Below are 5,873 nucleotides of genomic sequence, written 5' to 3'. Positions count from 1 at the left end.
CACGCACCGCCACCTGCTGGACGCGATGGAATATGGCACATTGTTGTCAACAAACGGCACCGTCGATACTAATTGACACAATTAATTGGATTATTATTCTGGCTGAATATGGATACACTTAGATATGTGGAGCGTGGATTCAAAATAAACATGTATCTGGCTCTTGGGGCATTGACAAATATTGTTTTAGACGGCAGCAATATGCACTCAGCACGTTTTCTTTCTTGCAGTTATTCGCTGTACAGTAGTGTACCCGGCCCGCGTGCTCGACGCACGCACGTACGCATGCATGCACAGCACAAATGAATGATGAGCAGGAGACACTGTGCAGTGCAGAGGGGAAATGTGACCATGTGTGTAAATAACGCGATAATAAACATGTTAAAACGTCACATAAATAATTTGTTCTCCATAATAGACGATAGACAGTTGAGTTGACGTTTCTCTAAAGAACAATAGAGAGAGAGAGGCGGGGGGGGGGGGGGGCGAATGGAGAATCGTGTGTGAATTCATTCATCCATGACGTTATGGCCTTTGTCTCTCAGCTGGTGACTGGTCTGTCGATGATTGCCGCGACTTGTTATTTTAGCATAGTAGTTTGATGATCGGATCGACTGCAGCAGGGTATACCATTTATGCATTTGAGTAATTACGACTACGAGAAATAGGCGAACGAAGTTGCATGTATTGCAGAATGTTAAGGGATTTGGCAAGAATCTTGCAAAGTTCACACACAAACATTAATGGGGTATGTATGTAGCTCTAGAGCTATAGGACATGGGCAGTCAGAGAGGACAGAGGGGGAAAACACTGTCACTGGGCTTTTCTGTTTTCCTCCACATAAAGTTCCATCCATCCATCCATCCATCCATCCATCTTCGGCAACAGCTCCACCAGAGTGTTCCAGACTTCCCTCTCCAGAGCAACATTAGTGACTTCCTCCTGGGGGATCCAGAGACGTTCCAAGTTTCCTCCAACTGCGCCTTGGTCTGCCCCTGGGTCTCCTCCCAGTGGGACGTGCCACATAGGCTAAAGTTGAGCCATATTGTTATATTATATATATATATTATATTATTGTTAGGCCTGGCTGCTATATTGCTCTTTTTGGAAGGGGGGGGGGGGGGGGGGGGGGCATGGTGGCAGGCAACTAAATTGAATTGGGCACAGGTGCAGAGGCTTAATCTGGGAAAGCACAGGTTAGGTAGGGGACCAGAGACCTGTTGGTGTTGGGATTGATAATGTCTCTCCCTTTTTGAATGGCACTGCAGCAGGAGAAAGAAGACAGTTGCTCCTGGACGCAGACACTTGTTGACCTCCTTCCTGCAAGTGCAGTGGAGAAAGGACCCGACAGGTGAGGTCTGGAATTTCATTATTTTAAGGGCAATATACATACCTGCTTCGGTGTTGTACATTTTTTGAGGATACAAAGGCCAAATGAAATCAAACAGTGATTTGAAACAACTAATATAATTGTACACATCAGTGAAATAAATAAATGGAAAATAAGCTGTTTATTGAAAAAAAATATTGGTATTTACAAATAATCAATATTTATACAACCTATACAGAGTCAAAATATCATAAACCCTCAGCCCTTGTAGTTAAGATGGGGATGTGGATTGAGGAGTCAGGGGGATTTAAGAATTCAATAAAATGAATGACACTGGTGGTCTAAGACCAAACTGAGGGGGCATGAAGTAAGTAAAAAAGTGGGTGAAATTCGTTTTTGTGCATAGTTCCCATCGTGTTATGGGGGGTGGGGGGGAGTATGAAGGCAAGAAGATAAATAAGAAAAACAAGAAAACACACAGCACACTCGTATGGTCTCTTTTAGCTATTTATATATATATATATATATATATATATATATATATATATATATATATATTCAGCAGGAGGACATTCAGGTGCAGGACATTTTCAAGTTCAGGACATTATTCAAGTGCACTTGAACTATAGAAGTTATCTTGCTGTGATTTTATGTGGATTTTAATGTTGAACATTAATGTTTTGAAAAGGGTATCTTTGAAAGACAAAGATACCCTTGCCCGCAAACACGTCAGACAATTGCCAAAAAAAATGTTGATTGATTGATTGATTTATTGATTGAAATATTTATTAATAGTTTGCAGAATTACAGTACATTTCAAGTTCTTTATTAGGTCGACGTTTCGGTCGCTTAGACCTTCATCAGGACAGACAATGGAACATTGAACTAATGACTCTGACCCTATAGGCCTACAGTTTTTAACGTCTCTCAACCCTGGACTGGACTGTTTTGAGAGATGACCCCCCCCCCTCCGCAGAAGTCATTAGGTACAAAAGCCTTCCTTCTCTTTCTCCATACACATAAATGCAACACTGCCCTCTAGGGGCCCAGGCGAACATTCCTGTGAACTGAAATGGCTACAACCCAAATCAGCAGATTTATGAGGTCAACACAATTAGCCCAGCCTTGTTTTCAGTCCAAACAATGAGCAACTGTTGGCAAACACTGAGCCTAACTGCTGGGTTATGATGAAACCTACCGTCTCTTTGGTACAGTTGTGTAAAAGAAACAACATTTGAAGTTGTTAGGAACTACAATTATCTTATAAATTTAACTAAATAGTGAATAATCAATGCTGTCTCTTTTGTCTAGACAGTATTACCTTGGGTGTTGAGTAGTCCCCCAAAACACATTAACACAAAAGCAATAACAACGCTCCAATAAAGAAACTAGTTCAGTGTTAAAAGGTTTTATCGGCTTGCTGTAGAAACTTTGAACAATACCCAAACAATTACTGTTTTAATTCAACTAGAGTAGACGCAGGGGCATTTAACTTCACAGAGTCACACAAGTCAATTATATATGCTTTGTTTGCAGCATATAATCTCATGGCAATATCAGTTGTATTCTATATTAAATATATGATGAGCTGATTCACATAAACTATCATTTTATCTGGAAAAATTAGTTCAGTGGTTCTTAGATTGTGGTCCCAGACAGAGAAACAAATCTTATCAAATGGGGATCCATGGCCTAATCCATCCAGATTCCATCCTAATGATTATCCTCAAATTGACTTAACCACTTGAACCATATATATTCATTGTCAATGGGAATGAATCTTTGTGTAGGACAAAAATAGCGATTTGCTCATCTACCTATGACGTAAATTCTCCATTCATTGTCAATGGGAATTTAATCTTTCTGTGGACAAAAATAGCCGATTTGCTCGTTCATATATGACGTAAATTCTCCATTCATTGTCAATGGAAATTTAATGTTTGTGTAAGACAAAAATCTACACTATAGAGCGTCACACTCCGACGCCAGGCCCGGAAGAGAATTCCCCATTCATTTTTCCCATAGACGATTCAAAAAGTATTTATTATTTATTTAAAGACCTTTTAAGCCTCGGACAAAGCCAACTTTTGTTGTGACAAATCATGACCGTGCACCCGGTAAAATGTTCCAAGAGCTGAGATAGCTGGAGTTGTGCGTGCTTCTTCCTTTCGAAATCATGACAACAAACACAACGTTTTGGGCCGATCAAAAAATTAGAAAGAAGAAAAAAATCACACTGAGTGGTGCAACTCCGTGTGGGGGTCCCGGAACGTGTGTGTGTGTGTGTGTGTGTGTGTGTGTGTGTGTGTGTGTGTGTGTGTGTGTGTGTGTGTGTGTGTGTGTGTGTGTGTGTGTGTGTGTGTGTGTGTGTGTGTGTGTGTGTGTGTGTGTGTGTGTGTGTGTGTGTGTGTGTGTGTGTGTGTGTGTGTGTGTGTGTGTGTTAGGCTGCGCAACAGTAACACTTGGTGGTGAAAACCGACCAAACCATTTTCGTGCTCGGCCACAGCCAGCCAGCCAGCCAGGGACCCAGCCAGCCACACATAGCTCCGCAATGGAGTGGTTACACTGATTCGGTCTGGCTTATTAGCCAGGCTATGGTTGCACCACTCAAAAAGGGCAGGGTACAACACTTTTCTTCGTTCTAATTATTTGATCGGCCCAAAACATTTTGTTTATTGTCATGATTTGTCACAACAAGAGTTGCCTTTCCGAAGGTTAAATGTCTTTAAATGAAAAAAATTAAATTTGAAACATCTATGGGAAAAATGACTGGGGAATTCTCTTCCGGACCTGTCGTCGTCATGAGAGGGGCGGAACTGTGACGCTCTAGCTGAATATAGGATGGGCTCAAAAATAGCAGATAAATCCACAGACATGGGTCGTTGTGAGATTATTATGTAGATGATTTATTTTTGCTATTTTTCCGACAAATCCCTGCAGGGTTTAAGCGGTTCAGAATTTAGTAGGCCTATTATGTTTTAGCCTGAACAAGAAGAGTGTAGGCCTATATAATAATATAAGCCATGGTACAGTTATGTTTCTTACTTCACACTCAGCTGGGATGCATCCATATTGTCTTACATTATTCAAGCTGAAGTTGCATGAAACTCACACCGTATAGAACCTGGAGTATTATTGCAAAACTGCAAATAAAGCGAGATGAGTGACAAAGAGAAAATAGTTCCAATAGGACAATGAGTGAGAGAAAATTCTCTAGACTTTTTTTTTTGTTTGGTCAGCACCTATAAGCAAATTATGCCACAATTTTGATTATTATTACAAAACCACTTCAGACCTACAGTATATATACAATTAAATGTACCAATATTTGCCAATTTGAAAATAGCCGATCTACAAGCTCACAACGTGTCGCTTTGCGGTATTATATTTTGAGGCCAATACTTTTGTACTTTTACTTAGTAAGAAATCTAAGCACCATGCACTTCTTCCATCACATATGTCGACCAGTAGGTGTCCTATACCAGGAGTCTACATTTCTCAATGGAAGAGTTTAGGGAGACCAGACCACCTCCAACAACATCTGCACATGTAGCCTACTACTTATTGTACCTTTGGTTAGTCCCGGATTACAGTTGAAACCTAGTTTTGGGGATGAAAGCCCAACCACAACGGTGCACGGTACATAGGCCAGGCGATCCATGAAACATGAAAACATTCTGCAGTGCAGTGGTTCCCAAAGTGGGGTCCGGGGACCCCCAGGGGTCCTTGAGGGTACATTCTCAGAGTTAAATTAACATTGATTTTACAATTTAAATTGGGGGTCCCAGAGATAGAAATGCCATTAAATGGGTGTCCGTAGACTCGTAGAGCGTAGAATTCATGTCAAACTGCAGGGGGTCCTTGAAATTAAATGGGTTGAGAATCACTGTTAGAGCCGTAAAAATCTTCTCTTATGGGGGTCCTTGGCATATGTTTTCAAATGGGGGTCCGCGGGCTAGCGTCAATTTGTTGGTGCTTGACATGGAAAAGTTTGGGAGCCACTATGTGTATAGGTTGTAGCCAACGAGAGACCTGGCTGGCTGCATATGGCATATTCACAGCTCTGAATCCCCACTGTTTGAATCCCACTCAAGTCCCCATCGTGGCTGCTATAGCAACCCCTACATCCACAGCACACTAGGCTATTCTGAATGATCAGGGTTTTAGTGTGACCACTGCCTGCTCAAAACCATGTGTCAAGGGTCCTTTCATCACCAACCAACGCCTTCTTGCTATGCAAGAATAATAAAAGGCCTCAGAGCTTTTATTTCACCACTGTTTTCTGTTTTATAGGTTCAGCAAATGAACATGCAGAAAAGCAAAGGAAAAGTACAATGTTTTGTTTTCAATAACACGGCAATAAATAAATAAATAAAAGCCCGAATATACTGTACACATACACACGCACACACACACACACACACACACACACACACACACACACACACACACACACTCTGAATTCCATCTCGTGTTGTGACCTCACTGATAGTCTCTCTGATTGTTGTGTTGTTGCATTGTCGTCTGAATAAAACATGGATGG

The sequence above is a fragment of the Electrona antarctica genome (assembly GCF_951216825.1).
Source record: "Electrona antarctica genome assembly, chromosome: 1".
Classification (NCBI taxonomy): Eukaryota; Metazoa; Chordata; class Actinopteri; order Myctophiformes; family Myctophidae; genus Electrona; species Electrona antarctica.
Note: the sequence above shows the minus strand (reverse complement) of the source record.